Raw genomic sequence first — 18065 nt, forward strand, 5'->3', positions numbered from 1 at the left:
TCAAACTGATGCTTGACTGTTAAAATGGTAAACCAAATAAATTTATTTTGATATGAAATTTTGGTTATATCACTAATATATATATATATATATATATTAACATCCATACGGTTGATTCGTTGAGAAATATTTTTAAAATAAATTTTAAGAAATAAATAATTTTAATTATTATACAATCTAGTTATTATAATTTTTTCATCCAAATCACTCCCCGAGTTATCCCCTTTTAATTTCACTTCCATCTTCCCTCTACAATAAAACACAAACCTAAATGGCCCGTTCTTCCTCCATCCGCCGCATAAAATCACTCATCACTCATCTCAAACAAAGTCTAGGGTTTTCACTACTCACCTATACACACAAACATAATCCTCATGGGCCGTCGGATAGAGAGAGACTGAAAGAGAGAGATATAGAGAGAGATTGAGAGAGACAGAAAGAGAGATTGAAAGAGAGACATATATATATAGAGAGAGATGAATCAGGTAAGAAACGGGAGTCCAGCGCACTCACGACAATGGAGTGGAGGTTCAGGAAGCACCGAATCATTATCTCCGGCGAGATCGCCGGTGTATCCTCAATCTCGCCTCTCTCTAGAAGTCGGAATGTCTAGTATTAAGAGAACTCGGAGTTTCACAGTAATTTGAAGCACAGTAATTTCTCTAGTAATGGTAGTAGTGCTGCTGGTTTTTCTCTTTTTAAGCCTAATCGAGCTCCCTCACATGCGGTATTGTTGCGCAAATCTTTTATTCATGTGTTTAGTTTCGATTTAATTATGTCTCTTATCCAATTATCGATAAATATGATGTCATTGCAATAGTGTATTTTCTTTTTGCTTATGTATATGACACTATGCTTTCTTTTGATCCACTTATAATTGATATGATGTTATACAGTTGTGTTGCTTCTTATTTGTTTATCTTCCAAAAATGACCGGTTATCATATAGGCCAATTGCTTAAGTGGTATTAATGTTATATGAAATGTTCACAACGGAACAATTCTACGTGAAATGATAAATTTAATAAAATTTGATTTAGCGGAGTAAGTTTTGTTATTCTGCTAGTCACAATCGGGTCCCTTTTTACCCATGGGCCGTCGTGCATGCCGGTCACCGTAGATCGTGATTGTCAAAGGTATGACGGTAGTTCAAAACTTGTGGAATATGCAACAAATAATTGAAGAAAATTTAGTAGGAGATAAAATATCATATATTTTTGTGAATTATTTATGAGTTGTTGGATTTAGTGGTTGTAATGTGATATGGTAGGGCATTAGTATGTCTGAGTAACAGAGGATGTAGTTTTTAGTACTGATAAGTGATAACTTATAATGTTGCAGAAGCTATATACAAACTAGACAGAGTTGTTTGACATCAAAATTTGGTGATCCAAAATTCCAAATAGCACAATATCAAGTGTGAGTGGAAAAAGAAGTAGTGTTGAGAGATCTAAGAGCGATGATGTTATAGATTGTGATGATGAAGATGGTGATAATTCAAGAAAAAAGCTGAGGCTTTCTAAAGATCAGGCTGCTATTCTTGAAGATAGCTTTAAAGAACATAACACACTTAATCCAGTAAGTGTATATAAGTATGTTTTGAGTGGGATGTTGGTGTTTATGCTTGTATATGGAGTGAGGGTATTTTGGGTAATTTACTCAAAAGGATATGGTTTGTTTTGCAGAAACAGAAGCTGGCTTTGGCAAAAAAACCAGGTTTGAGACCTCGTCAAGTGGAGGTCTGGTTCCAGAACAGAAGGGCTAGATGAGAGATTTGTCTTAGTCAGTTATTCGTAAGGGGTTTTTTTTGGTATTTGAGCTTCAATATTCTTACATGGCATACTGATATGAAATGTAGATGTTAATGATTTTAATGATTCAGAGCTACACTACTACCACAATTCATATCTGGGTTCATTTTTCTTTTTTACGAGTGCTTAAATTTCTAAAGTGTCTATGTAGAGTCCTTCAAATTGCTGCAGATTGCTACTATTGTGATTTCCCTTATTTTGCATAATGACACATTTCCTGTGCTTGTGTGTGTGTTAAGATTATTATAAAAATGGTGGTAATTTCAGAGCAAATTTTTATATACTTATGGTTTATAAATTTATAACCACTTTTAACGAACTCCTTGAAAGATTTTTTCGAGTCTTCCTCTGCAAATTCAGTCCTTATTGAAAAATTGTCGAGGGCTTCATTTTGTCTTGGAATTCATGCCTCGAAGTGACCGGAATCTGGCCAATTTTTTTTTTTAAATCTGGAAATACAAATTTACGACGGTTGTTCATCATATATTCCGTCGTAAGTTCTTTGTAAACTGATTTATTATTTTATTGAAAATGTGGGCCATGCCTGCTAACTTGTGACACAATTTGAACTTGCGACGCAATTTGAACTTGCGACGCAAATCTGAACTTACTACTCGAGCAAAAACGACGAATTTTTTTCGTCGTAAATGGCTCAATTACGACGATTTCAGTTCAAAAAAACCATCATAAATGGTCAGATTTGTTGTAGTGAATTAGACATGTACACTCGAATTTGGACACTTATTTTAGAATAAAAACATATAAAAATATGTACATTTTTCAAAATATGTCGAGTCCGATACTTAGACACGTATCCCTGTCGAACACTTCTTGCTGAGTCCGAGTAAAGGCAATGATTCCTGCAGAAATTTTTTACAGGAGGGTCCCAAGTTAAATTATAATTGTACATAAGTTTTTCTATTCTTAACTCGTACAATTATCATCTTCAACTGATGTTTGGTTAACTTTAGTTGAAAACCTGAAGTACTCAACCTAAACAAAGAAACACCACAAGATATGTAAATCGTTTATTTCTGGCGGGCATGGAAACTCCACCCAGCCCCTGCCTCCCCCGCCCCAAAGGAAAAAAGAAGATCCACCTTTGAGCAAAGATCACAGTATCATTATATCACCTGAAATAAGATGGATTACATCCTTAGCTCCATTCTAAGGTTGATATATAGTCAATAAGATCGTGCTATAAATGTTATGTGCAATTTTTTTACAAAGTGGTTGGACTTGTGAATTAGTGTAATAATGTGGCCTTTGTATAAGCCAATACATAACAAACATATATTTTCTCCTAAAAGCACTACAATTATAATCCAAAAATATTCTAAAGATATGGTCAACATCAATCAATTATTAAAATATATTTGAATTAAATAATGTATCATAATTCTAACAAGTGTGATTTATGGATGATGGTTTGTAAGAAAGGGACCCCATCATCATGAGAGCAGCACCTTCACCGTGGCCAGATCAAAATTTTGTTAAATCATGATTATCCGTACAATTTCTGACTAGTTTGTGCAACCAAATGTTCTTTTCTGTAATTTTTGGTTTCACCGAGAAGTATAAAGCTCTATTCTTTCATGCTAACTAAAGTCTATCACAAGTGTCATCTATTTAAATACAGGAAGAGTTGATGACATCCAATTGCATGTATAGAAGAATTTCACACCAAACACTTTATCTGCTGTTAAATTTTCAAGTTATCAGAAGAAGCTTACAATTTTCAAAGCACCTTGAACTTGCCTCAAGTTAAGTTACTTATATAGGGGTTTACAAGAAGATACGTGCGATGTATGGAGGTATTATGATTTTTGGGATAATTAAGTTTTTAAAAGAACTCTCTTCTTTTTGCAGCATATTTAACAAACATATTTTTTTTGTACAAATAGTCTTTATATTTGTTTTGTGAAAACCCTCAATTATTTATCTGATCAAATCTCTGCTCTTTATTTGTATTTATAAATGCATCAAATGAAAAGACTGAAACTTGTGATGCTTTGAAGTACTATGTTCAGTTTACTTTTAAATATATAATCTATTCAAGTTTGTTTTCAACACTTCACTTTTGAAATCATTTTAATTTATCTGCAGTGCTTTGCATTAAAAAAGTTTTATACATTATAACTTGTGTGTTTATAACATAGCGGGTACCTAAATGTTATTGTGGTATTATCAAATAAATACAAACAAATACCTCCTTAGGGTAAAGATGAAACTAAGAAACAACTGGCAAGGTCTTCTTAGTATGTATTGCTAAAATTGTTGCAAACATGTTGATGGTGAATTGGAGGAATGTATTTACATTATATTTAATCCTTGTTATCTTTCTCCTTCTATAGATGTCAGAAGTGGTCAACTTAAATGGGACTTGATTGATCACAATCGTGCAGCGGGGATGAATTCAAGAAGTAAATTTAATTCATTATTTATTTTTCTTTATCTTTTGTTACCTTGCTTTTGATCTTTCTTTTTCAGGTTTTGTTTTAAGACTTCAAATTCTATTGACTAGTTCATCTTAAAAAGGCACTCTATGGCATATATATTTATTGACTAGTTATTCTTAAAAAATCGTGTAGAAAATATAAATTGGTAATTATATTTTACCATGATTGTTGGAAGTGGAGTTCAAATGTTCACAATCCTGGACTCTTAAAATAGAATACAGCATGAAATGAGTCTCACTACAGTCCTAACTATATGATTTATGTCTTGTGTCTTAAAACATTGTTTTTAAATTTTGACTTTTTATTTTTTAAGATGTTAAATTGGAAGATTCTACCTATTTTTTTTATTATTCTATTATAAAATTTATATGTGTAGAAGTTTACAGAAGATTATAAGATGGTATCAGTTTTATGAATAGCCTCTTTCCTATTTATATATTTCTTATTTACAAATTACTATAGATATTAGCTCAATTTTTTGCCAGCTATATAATTTTTCTTTCTTGTGTACTTTCTGAAGTTATAGCTGAAATGCTTCCTGCACTATCCAAAATTAGTTTTGAAACGGGTATTCTGAAGGAGTTTTTCAACTTTGATATGTTTAGCGAACACCAGACATTATCGGGTGAAATTATTGTTCATTCCTATAAAGCACCAGTGGAGGTCGTGTATCAAAATTTGCTTGTAGTTCACGATGGTCAGCTTTTCGTTGTTTTTACTTAAGATCTTAAAGTTCGGCTTACAAATCTGATGGTAATATGATTGTGGCAAGATTTTGCTGTAGTCTCTCGGTAAAACTTTTATAATTTAATGTGCTAGATCTCGTCGTGGAACTTTTGTATTCGCAATATTGAGCAATATATTTTTGATAACATATTGGTATCTCGACTGCCACGATTTCTTCTAAAGGTATCGGTTTTAATTCCAATTTGTTAACAAAATTTTCAGATATTAAGGATTTAGTTGCACCGGAATCAATTAACACATATGCATCCACGAAATTCAATAATAACGTACCTGCAATCACATCATTGTCTGCCAGGGCATCCTTGAGGTTCATGTTGAAGGTGCGCGCAACAGGCTTGGCATTGTTGTTGGTACTTCCTCTCAGTGGAGGTGCTTCAAGTCTGGGTACAGAATCTCCCTTGTTCTTTTGGGGGCATTCTCGAGCATAATGTCCCTTTTTCCCACATGCGTAACAATTCACTGTCTTCTCCTTGCAATTAGGGGATAGATGTCCCTTCTTTAAGCAGGTATAACATGTCCTTTCTTCCAAGCGACAACGTCCATTATGCCTTTTCCCGCATGTTTTGCACTCTGGCCACTGAGGTCTTCCTTGAATTAAATTTGTTGTGGAATTGGTACGGAATCGATTATTTCCTTTATTCTCCAACCTCTTATCATTAGGCTTCTGGTCTTCTCGCTTCACGAATGGTCGCTTGCCTTTGTTCCGGTTAAGTCTGTAGTTAACACTCCCTTCATCAGACTGAAACTTACGCTTATTTCCACCCTTCTCCTTTGGATATAAATCTGCCCCACTCTCGACAATTTGTTCTTTCTGCACCAGTGTGGCATAATCTAAAATCTCTAATACAGCAACTCTGTTCTGGATCCAGGGCTTCAGCCCTCGCTGGAAACGTCAACGTAATGTGGTACAAACCTAGATAGTTTAGAGAATTTATTCTCATACTTTGCCACAGTCATACTATCTTGCTTTAATTGAAGAAGCTTCAATTCCATTTGAGCTTCCATATATCGGGGAAAGTACTTTTCTAAGAATAGTTCCATAAACCTGTCCCAAGGAATAACAGTTGTCCCTTCTAAGTTTCTCTTAGCCTCCCACTAGTAGTTAGCTTCTCGTTTGAGCATATAGGCCGCAAATAGAGTCTTCTTATCATTTTCGACACCATCAATTTTAAAGGTCTTCTCAATGTCCCTAAGCCAAACCATAGCAGCAATAGGGTCAGATGTCCCATGAAACTCTGCAGGGTTCAAGGATTTGAAGGACTTAAAGGTGGCAACATTTTGGGCTTGCCTTGCTGGCAGAGCCCCAGCTACTAGTGGTTGGTTCTGCCGATGCTGGTTGAGTAATTATGCCAGTCTGACTATGGGATCATTAGGATCCGGTAGAGCGTTAGCATTTACTCCGCCTTGGTTGGGTCCATTGATTGGACCTTGGTTAAATGGGGTTCTACCTCCTCTTTTTGGTGGCATCTATAACTAATATTAGTAAACATTAAAAGTGATTATACAATAATATAATATGTGATACTTATGGAGTATCCGATTTTCAACAATTTAATATGCAGGTATGATCACACTGTTGCCATGGTGACTTGTTAAACATTTTCCTTGACCATATTCGGAAAAAAAAATCTGAGTTTAGATGAAAAGGATAAATTGGTGTTTTATTGTGTAATCAAAATTCTTAATAGTTTGAAAACATTTAATATTTTAATTGATAATATTCTTACTATCGAAGAGAATTCATGTATTATTGAAATCGTTTAGTTAGATATTTTTAAGAAACAGTTTCCTTTATCTCCTTTTTGAACAATTTGTGTCGAGTAATTAAAAATCGTGTTTTGAAAATACTTTTTTTTATCACCATAGCTTACAGTGTACAAGTTTATAAAGCAATAATGTCTAACATTCATAATCATAACATCAAAATAGGTACCCCATCGGGTATATCATCATCATAATAAACAGTACCAAGTCTGGAATAGAGTACGGTACAACCAGAAACATAATACATCCAGAGTCATAAGTGTGAATACATCAGAAAAGCCTACTACATCAATCTAGAATACATATAAGAACCTATCTAGGTCTTCAGCGGGTAGCTACATCATGCCCAAAAAAATAAAGTCTGCAACTATCTGGTCAAGTCAAGCTATACAAAAGACTCCTGTACCCGGTCTTCGACTAATGTCATCATATATATATACTATCTACTAAAAGATAGAGATGGAAAAGCACGTATGTATATATGCCATCTCTCCTAAAAGTCAAAGTCATAGATACTCTATCACCGGGGGCCAAACAGCTCGTCCACACAGCGTACAAACTCGGTACGACCATCTCTGAGAATCCTGGACACCTCATCCCTAATAATAGCTCCAGAACTAGTGGATGGAAGACTATCAACCTCAGTCTGCATCTCAGTGACCACAGAAGTAGCATTCTGTAACATAATCTCATACACAACACTCCTATGGACATGGTCATCATCTGCTGGTGGAGGAACTGTCCTGTCAGCAATCATCCTAATCAAAGCCTCCCTAGTCAGAAAAAACATCTCTATACCGCACGAACCGATCATCATATGCACCCCTGAGCTCATCATATAGGAATACAGGAATAGTCTCTAACTGGTAACCTATCTGAGTAATAGGATCTATAAATAGTGGTATTCCCTGACCGGGAGCAGTAGCAGCAGGGTGTATCGGTGGGGTAGCAGGAGCAGTGTCACACACGAGAGTGGGTATGACAATAGTAGAGACCAAGACAGCTGATATGGAAGCTAATGAAATATAAGATCCCTGACTGACAGCGACGGGATCTACAGTCATAGCACTAGAAGTACCCATACCAATAGTAGAAGGAGTAGTCCCAGGCAGAAGAGACTCAAACTGGTACTTATCTGATACCGGCATACCAAGAATCACAGAAGAACTAACTGGAAAAGTCCGGTGAAAGTGTCTCACCAACTCGGCCAATGCAGAATCATCCCCGCGCAAAGGAGTAACAACAGTAGAGATAATCGGTGTAGAAACTGACAAAGTAAGAGATGGTAGTGTAGTCAATGAAGATAGAGATCTGAAAGTAGGAGTCACTGTCCCATCTACAGTCTGGTCCACTAGAGACCCAAAAGCTATATCATGTGGTGGAGTATCCACAATCTACAACAACAGGAGGTGGAGTTGGTATCTCCTGTACTGAAGTGTCATCTGAATCCATAGTCGGGGTTCTGAATGTCTCGTGAGGATCAGTTTCTGAGACGCTAGATACTATCATGTAGGCCTCTGAAGGATCTGTGTCTGAACTAGAGTCCACAACCTCTCGTGGAAAGGGAGTAGGTGATCTGTCTCTAGCTGATCTATGGCCTGCCATCTATAAAGGAAATTTATAAATAATTATTATTGAGCTTCCACTTTATGCTTTTTATAATATTGTTCTCATAAAATTATCTACTTACATGTCTATTCTCTCTATCATTTGACCGTAAGCGATTGCTTTTAATAATTATCTTTTATTTTTATCGAGTATCCTATCCTCTCGGTGTTCATTATCATTTTTATTACTTGAATATATATATATATAGTTATATACACAAGGTATCGCGTATCTTAGGTGATATAACTACAGCTCTGATACCATCCCTGTAACGCCCCCAAACCCACCTTATCTGGATTTAGGTCGTTACGATACCATGCTCTTTACCTGCACAATTTATTCCATACATATAATATATTTTATTAAGGAATGGGATTCCATTCCCCACAAGTCTCAATATCTTTCATCACACTATCTTATTATTATTACATACCGAGAGTACAAGTCTTACAAATTTATTTACATAGGTGACTTTGTCAACCCGATAATTATACTAGGTACTGTCTACTCCGAATTACACCTTGCGAGTGCCTTCCCTTTCCGAGCTCTGACTAATGTTCGTCATTTCCTTCCTCACACTTTACTGTCTAATAATAATAATATAACACAAGGATGAACATAATATGCTCAACAAGCGATAGGGGATGAGTGGAAAATATCAACAACATATATATAAATCATTTATCAAATTTACTCAGACAATAGTAGAATTCTCAAAATTGGCAATGCTCAACAATTTATCAGAAACTGGTCATTTTCCACCTCAGTGCCACAGCAATGCGATCAACTATCGCCAAGCACATTCACCCACGAACTTACACTTGCCCGATCACGGCTCGTAGTACAGCTCACTAACATACATTAATATGGCCGGCCTAAAAGGGGTTGACGTCTCAACCCTCGGCTACATTTGAGCCAATAAAATATATTTATCCAAATAACCGCTCCATCTCTATCTTGACGGTTGTGCGATTTATTTTCAACTTCAGCGGGTTAAACCGCGTTGACCAGTTAGGAGGAACTCATCCCACAAAAATCTCACACATTTGAATTATTTTAGAGAAAAACTGAAGATATCTTTCATCACAATAATAGTCCAAACCTCAACAATAGGTCGGCTCTTTATAATGGAATCGAATAGAATTTACCGGTACGAACTATGTACCCAGTAGTTGGCGAAATAGGTGATTACCTCGAACAATTGAGGGAAATTAATTCCAAGAAAAAATTTCAATAACGCTGTTGTAATATACCAACAAGATGATTTTTAAATATCATGCTATATAGAGATAATTAGTTTGAATATAATTATTTAGATAATAATATAATAAAATCGTAGTCATGATTTGAAAAACCTTTAATTAATATAATACATACACCAATATATATATATATATATATATATTTAGTATCAAATATCATATATACTTTAAGTTGATCTGAACAATGGATCCAACTCGATGAGCAAGAATGTTCACACAACGATCGTAGTCGAGGTAATTAGGTGTATTCAACAACTTTATCCAGTAATAATAATAATTGAATATCAATGAATATAATTGTAAGAAGACCGTTAATAAAAATATTTTCACCAGTGGTTGCTATTTAAATTTGTAATTCCAAAAATATATTGAAGCTTGAAATCCATTGTTGAGTATGACTATATATAATATAAATAAATTTTAAAAAAAATGACAATATATATATTTGATGACATCCATATGGGTGGATCGTTGAGAAATATTTTAAAAATAATCGAAACGCGAATTCACGATTAAACACTATTTACGTGTACTAGTCAAACTGATGTTTGACTGTTAAAATGGTAAACCAAATAAATTTATTTTGATATGAAATTTTGGTTATATCACTAATATATATATATATATATATATATATATATATATTAACATCCATACGGTTGATTCGTTGAGAAATATTTTTAAAATAAATTTTAAGAAATAAATAATTTTAATTATTATACAATCTAGTTATTATAATTTTTTCATCCAAATCACTCCCCGAGTTATCCCCTTTTAATTTCACTTCCATCTTCCCTCTTCAATAAAACACAAACCTAAATGGCCCGTTCTTCCTCCATCCGCCGCATAAAATCACTCATCACTCATCTCAAACAAAGTCTAGGGTTTTCACTACTCACCTATACACACAAACATAATCCTCATGGGCCGTCGGATAGAGAGAGACTGAAAGAGAGAGATATAGAGAGAGATTGAGAGAGACAGAAAGAGAGATTGAAAGAGAGACATATATATATAGAGAGAGAGATGAATCAGGTAAGAAACGGGAGTCCAGCGCACTCACGACAATGGAGTGGAGGTTCAGGAAGCACCGAATCATTATCTCCGGCGAGATCGCCGGTGTATCCTCAATCTCGCCTCTCTCTAGAAGTCGGAATGTCTAGTATTAAGAGAACTCGGAGTTTCACAGTGATTTGAAGCACGGTAATTGCTCTAGTAATGGTAGTAGTGCTGCTGGTTTTTCTCTTTTTAAGCCTAATCGAGCTCCCTCACCTGCGGTATTGTTGCGCAAATCTTTTATTCATGTGTTTAGTTTCGGTTTAATTATGTCTCTTATCCAATTATCGATAAATATGATGTCATTGCAATAGTGTATTTTCTTATTGCTTATGTATATGACACTATGCTTTCTTTTGATCCACTTATAATTGATATGATGTTATACAGTTGTGTTGCTTCTTATTTGTTTATCTTCCAAAAATGACCGGTTATCATATAGGCCAATTGCTTAAGTGGTATTAATGTTATATGAAATGTTCACAACGGAACAATTCTACGTGAAATGATAAATTTAATAAAATTTGATTTATCGGAGTAAGTTTTGTTATTCTGCTAGTCACAATCGGGTCCCTTTTTACCCATGGGCCGTCGTGCATGCCGGTCACCGTAGATCGTGATTGTCAAAGGTATGACGGTAGTTCAAAACTTGTGGAATATGCAACAAAGAATTGAAGAAAATTTAGTAGGAGATAAAATATCATATATTTTTGTGAATTATTTATGAGTTGTTGGATTTAGTGGTTGTAATGTGATATGGTAGGGCATTAGTATGTCTGAGTAACAGAGGATGTAGTTTTTAGTACTGATAAGTGATAACTTATAATGTTGCAGAAGCTATATACAAACTAGACACGGTTGTTTGACATCAAAATTTGGTGATCCAAAATTCCAAATAGCACAATATCAAGTGTGAGTGGAAAAAGAAGTAGTGTTGAGAGATCTAAGAGCGATGATGTTATAGATTGTGATGATGAAGATGGTGATAATTCAAGAAAAAGGTTGAGGCTTTCTAAAGATCAGGCTGCTATTCTTGAAGATAGCTTTAAAGAACATAACACACTTAATCCAGTAAGTGTATATAAGTATGTTTTGAGTGGGATGTTGGTGTTTATGCTTGTATATGGAGTGAGGGTATTTTGGGTAATTTACTGAAAAGGATATGGTTTGTTTTGCAGAAACAGAAGCTGGCTTTGGCAAAAAAACCAGGTTTGAGACCTCGTCAAGTGGAGGTCTGGTTCCAGAACAGAAGGGCTAGATGAGAGATTTGTCTTAGTCAGTTATTCGTAAGGGGTTTTTTTTGGTATTTGAGCTTCAATATTCTTACATGGCATACTGATATGAAATGTAGATGTTAATGATTTTAATGATCCAGAGCTACACTAGTACCACAATTCATATCTGGGTTCATTTTTCTTTTTTACGAGTGCTTAAATTTCTAAAGTGTCTATGTAGAGTCCTTCAAATTGCTGCAGATTGCTACTATTGTGATTTCCCTTATTTTGCATAATGACACATTTCCTGTGCTTGTGTGTGTTAAGATTATTATAAAAATGGTGGTAATTTCAGAGCAAATTTTTATATACTTATGGTTTATAAATTTATAACCACTTTTAACGAACTCCTTGAAAGATTTTTTCGAGTCTTCCTCTGCAAATTCAGTCCTTATTGAAAAATTGTCGAGGGCTTCATTTTGTCTTGGAATTCATGCCTCGAAGTGACCGGAATCTGGCCAATTTTAAAATCTGGAAATACAAACTTACGACGGTTGTTCATCATATATTCCGTCGTAAGTTCTTTGTAAACTGATTTATTATTTTATTGAAAATGTGGGCCATGCTTGCTAACTTGTGACACAATTTGAACTTGCGACGCAATTTGAACTTGCGACGCAAATCTGAACTTACTACTCGAGCAAAAACGACGAATTTTTTTCGTCGTAAATGGCTCAATTACGACGATTTCAGTTCAAAAAAACCATCGTAAATGGCCAGATTTGTTGTAGTGAATTAGACATGTACACTCGAATTTGGACACTTATTTTAGAATAAAAACATATAAAAATATGTACATTTTTCAAAATATGTCGAGTCCGATACTTAGACACGTATCCCTGTCGAACACTTCTTGCTGAGTCCGAGTAAAGGCAATGATTCCTGCAGAAATTTTTTACAGGAGGGTCCCAAGTTAAATTATAATTGTACATAAGTTTTTCTATTCTTAACTCGTACAATTATCATCTTCAACTGATGTTTGGTTAACTTTAGTTGAAAACCTGAAGTACTCAACCTAAACAAAGAAACACCACAAGATATGTAAATCGTTTATTTCTGGCGGGCATGGAAACTCCACCCAGCCCCTGCCACCCCCGCCCCAAAGGAAAAAAGAAGATCCACCTTTGAGCAAAGATCACAGTATCATTATATCACCTGAAATAAGATGGATTACATCCTTAGCTCCATTCTAAGGTTGATATATAGTCAATAAGATCGTGCTATAAATGTTATGTGCAATTTTTTTACAAAGTGGTTGGACTTGTGAATTAGTGTAATAATGTGGCCTTTGTATAAGCCAATACATAACAAACATATATTTTCTCCTAAAAGCACTACAATTATAATCCAAAAATATTCTAAAGATATGGTCAACATCAATCAATTATTAAAATATATTTGAATTAAATAATGTATCATAATTCTAACAAGTGTGATTTATGGATGATGGTTTGTAAGAAAGGGACCCCATCATCATGAGAGCAGCACCTTCACCGTGGCCAGATCAAAATTTTGTTAAATCATGATTATCCGTACAATTTCTGACTAGTTTGTGCAACCAAATGTTCTTTTCTGTAATTTTTGGTTTCACCGAGAAGTATAAAGCTCTATTCTTTCATGCTAACTAAAGTCTATCACAAGTGTCATCTATTTAAATACAGGAAGAGTTGATGACATCCAATTGCATGTATAGAAGAATTTCACACCAAACACTTTATCTGCTGTTAAATTTTCAAGTTAGCAGAAGAAGCTTACAATTTTCAAAGCACCTTGAACTTGCCTCAAGTTAAGTTACTGATATAGGGGTTTACAAGAAGATACGTGCGATGTATGGAGGTATTATGATTTTTGGGATAATTAAGTTTTTAAAAGAACTCTCTTCTTTTTGCAGCATATTTAACAAACATATTTTTTTTGTACAAATAGTCTTTATATTTGTTTTGTGAAAACCCTCAATTATTTATCTGATCAAATCTCGGCTCTTTATTTGTATTTATAAATGCATCAAATGAAAAGACTGAAACTTGTGATGCTTTGAAGTACTATGTTCAGTTTACTTTTAAATATATAATCTATTCAAGTTTGTTTTCAACACTTCACTTTTGAAATCATTTTAATTTATCTGCAGTGCTTTGCATTAAAAAAGTTTTATACATTATAACTTGTGTGTTTATAACATAGCGGGTACCTAAATGTTATTGTGGTATTATCAAATAAATACAAACAAATACCTCCTTAGGGTAAAGATGAAACTAAGAAACAACTGGCAAGGTCTTCTTAGTATGTATTGCTAAAATTGTTGCAAACATGTTGATGGTGAATTGGAGGAATGTATTTACATTATATTTAATCCTTGTTATCTTTCTCCTTCTATAGATGTCAGAAGTGGTCAACTTAAATGGGACTTGATTGATCACAATCGTGCAGCGGGGATGAATTCAAGAAGTAAATTTAATTCATTATTTATTTTTCTTTATCTTTTGTTACCTTGCTTTTGATCTTTCTTTTTCAGGTTTTGTTTTAAGACTTCAAATTCTATTGACTAGTTCATCTTAAAAAGGCACTCTATGGCATATATATTTATTGACTAGTTATTCTTAAAAAATCGTGTAGAAAATATAAATTGGTAATTATATTTTACCATGATTGTTGGAAGTGGAGTTCAAATGTTCACAATCCTGGACTCTTAAAATAGAATACAGCATGAAATGAGTCTCACTACAGTCCTAACTACATGATTTATGTCTTGTGTCTTAAAACATTGTTTTTAAATTTTGACTTTTTATTTTTTGAGATGTTAAATTGGAAGATTCTACCTATTTTTTTTTATTATTCTATTATAAAATTTATATGTGTAGAAGTTTACAGAAGATTATAAGATGGTATCAGTTTTATGAATAGCCTCTTTCCTATTTATATATTTCTTATTTACAAATTACTATAGATATTAGCTCAATTTTTTGCCAGCTATATAATTTTTCTTTCTTGTGTACTTTCTGAAGTTATAGCTGAAATGCTTCCTGCACTATCCAAAATTAGTTTTGAAACGGGTATTCTGAAGGAGTTTTTCAACTTTGATATGTTTAGCGAACACCAGACATTATCGGGTGAAATTATTGTTCATTCCTATAAAGCACCAGTGGAGGTCGTGTATCAAAATTTGCTTGTAGTTCACGATGGTCAGCTTTTCGTTGTTTTTACTTAAGATCTTAAAGTTCGGCTTACAAATCTGATGGTAATATGATTGTGGCAAGATTTTGCTGTAGTCTCTCGGTAAAACTTTTATAATTTAATGTGCTAGATCTCGTCGTGGAACTTTTGTATTCGCAATATTGAGCAATATATTTATGATAACATATTGGTATCTCGACTGCCACGATTTCGTCTAAAGGTATCGGTTCTAATTCCAATTTGTTAACAAAATTTTCAGATATTAAGGATTTAGTTGCACTGGAATCAATTAACACATATGCATCCACGAAATTCAATAATAACGTACCTGCAATCACATCATTGTCTGCCAGGGCATCCTTGAGGTTCATGTTGAAGGTGCGCGCAACAGGCTTGGCATTGTTGTTGGTACTTCCTCTCAGTGGAGGTGCTTCAAGTCTGGGTACAGAATCTCCCTTGTTCTTTTGGGGGCATTCTCGAGCATAATGTCCCTTTTTCCCACATGCGTAACAATTCACTGTCTTCTCCTTGCAATTAGGGGATAGATGTCCCTTCTTTAAGCAGGTATAACATGTCCTTTCTTCCAAGCGACAACGTCCATTATGCCTTTTCCCGCATGTTTTGCACTCTGGCCACTGAGGTCTTCCTTGAATTAAATTTGTTGTGGGATTGGTACGGAATCGATTATTTCCTTTATTCTCCAACCTCTTATCATTAGGCTTCTGGTCTTCTCGCTTCACGAATGGTCGCTTGCCTTTGTTCCGGTTAAGTCTGTAGTTAACACTCCCTTCATCAGACTGAAACTTACGCTTATTTCCACCCTTCTCCTTTGGATATAAATCTGCCCCACTCTCGACAATTTGTTCTTTCTGCACCAGTGTGGCATAATCTAAAATCTCTAATACAGCAACTCTGTTCTGGATCCAGGGCTTCAGCCCTCGCTGGAAACGTCAACGTAATGTGGTACAAACCTAGATAGTTTAGAGAATTTATTCTCATACTTTGCCACAGTCATACTATCTTGCTTTAATTGAAGAAGCTTCAATTCCATTTGAGCTTCCATATATCGGGGAAAGTACTTTTCTAAGAATAGTTCCATAAACCTGTCCCAAGGAATAACAGTTGTCCCTTCTAAGTTTCTCTTAGCCTCCCACTAGTAGTTAGCTTCTCGTTTGAGCATATAGGCCGCAAATAGAGTCTTCTTATCATTTTCGACACCATCAATTTTAAAGGTCTTCTCAATGTCCCTAAGCCAAACCATAGCAGCAATAGGGTCAGATGTCCCATGAAACTCTGCAGGGTTCAAGGATTTGAAGGACTTAAAGGTGGCAACATTTTGGGCTTGCCTTGCTGGCAGAGCCCCAGCTACTGGTGGTTGGTTCTGCCGATGCTGGTTGAGTAATTATGCCAGTCTGACTATGGGATCATTAGGATCCGGTGGAGCGTTAGCATTTACTCCGCCTTGGTTGGGTCCATTGATTGGACCTTGGTTAAATGGGGTTCTACCTCCTCTTTTTGGTGGCATCTATAACTAATATTAGTAAACATTAAAAGTGATTATACAATAATATAATATGTGATATCTATGGAGTATCCGATTTTCAACAATTTAATATGCAGGTATGATCACACTGTTGCCATGGTGACTTGTTAAACATTTTCCTTGACCATATTCCGAAAAAAAAATCTGAGTTTAGATGAAAAGGATAAATTGGTGTTTTATTGTGTAATCAAAATTCTTAATAGTTTGAAAACATTTAATATTTTAATTGATAATATTCTTACTATCGAAGAGAATTCATGTATTATTGAAATCGTTTAGTTAGATATTTTTAAGAAACAGTTTCCTTTATCTCCTTTTTGAACAATTTGTGTCGAGTAATTAAAAATCGTGTTTTGAAAATACTTTTTTTTATCACCATAGATTACAGTGTACAAGTTTATAAAGCAATAATGTCTAACATTCATAATCATAACATCAAAATAGGTACCCCATCGGGTATATCATCATCATAATAAACAGTACCAAGTCTGGAATAGAGTACGGTACAACCAGAAACATAATACATCCAGAGTCATAAGTGTGAATACATCAGAAAAGCCTACTACATCAATCTAGAATACATATAAGAACCTATCTAGGTCTTCAGCGGGTAGCTACATCATGCCCAAAAAAATAAAGTCTGCAACTATCTGGTCAAGTCAAGCTATACAAAAGACTCCTGTACCCGGTCTTCGACTAATGTCATCATATATATATACTATCTACTAAAAGATAGAGATGGAAAAGCACGTATGTATATATGCCATCTCTCCTAAAAGTCAAAGTCATAGATACTCTATCACCGGGGGCCAAACAGCTCGTCCACACAGCGTACAAACTCGGTACGACCATCTCTGAGAATCCTGGACACCTCATCCCTAATAATAGCTCCAGAACTAGTGGATGGAAGACTATCAACCTCAGTCTGCATCTCAGTGACCACAGAAGTAGCATTCTGTAACATAATCTCATACACAACACTCCTATGGACATGGTCATCATCTGCTGGTGGAGGAACTGTCCTGTCAGCAATCATCCTAATCAAAGCCTCCCTAGTCAGAAAAAACATCTCTATACCGCACGAACCGATCATCATATGCACCCCTGAGCTCATCATATAGGAATACAGGAATAGTCTCTAACTGGTAACCTATCTGAGTAATAGGATCTATAAATAGTGGTATTCCCTGACCGGGAGCAGTAGCAGCAGGGTGTATCGGTGGGGTAGCAGGAGCAGTGTCACACACGAGAGTGGGTATGACAATAGTAGAGACCAAGACAGCTGATATGGAAGCTAATGAAATATAAGATCCCTGACTGACAGCGACGGGATCTACAGTCATAGCACTAGAAGTACCCATACCAATAGTA

General features: G+C 35.0%; 2 long non-coding RNA genes across 3 annotated transcripts; both read left to right on the top strand.

Annotated features, from left to right (window-relative positions):
- The first annotated feature begins 266 nt into the window (after positions 1-266).
- LOC141673657 (uncharacterized) lies at positions 267-1904 on the top strand. The gene is made up of 3 exons (XR_012555826.1): positions 267-727; positions 1341-1591; positions 1685-1904. It is a non-coding gene; the product is annotated as an uncharacterized LOC141673657 (long non-coding RNA).
- Positions 1905-10439: 8535 nt separating this feature from the next.
- LOC141672936 (uncharacterized) lies at positions 10440-12214 on the top strand. Of its 2 annotated transcripts, none has more exons than XR_012555745.1 (3): positions 10440-10927; positions 11541-11777; positions 11885-12214. It is a non-coding gene; the product is annotated as an uncharacterized LOC141672936 (long non-coding RNA). The 2 variants fall into 2 exon arrangements; XR_012555744.1 differs by having other exon boundaries at positions 10440-10853.
- Positions 12215-18065: the final 5851 nt, after the last annotated feature.

Source organism: Apium graveolens, chromosome 7 (genome assembly GCF_009905375.1).
Source record: "Apium graveolens cultivar Ventura chromosome 7, ASM990537v1, whole genome shotgun sequence".
Taxonomy (NCBI): Eukaryota; Viridiplantae; Streptophyta; class Magnoliopsida; order Apiales; family Apiaceae; genus Apium; species Apium graveolens.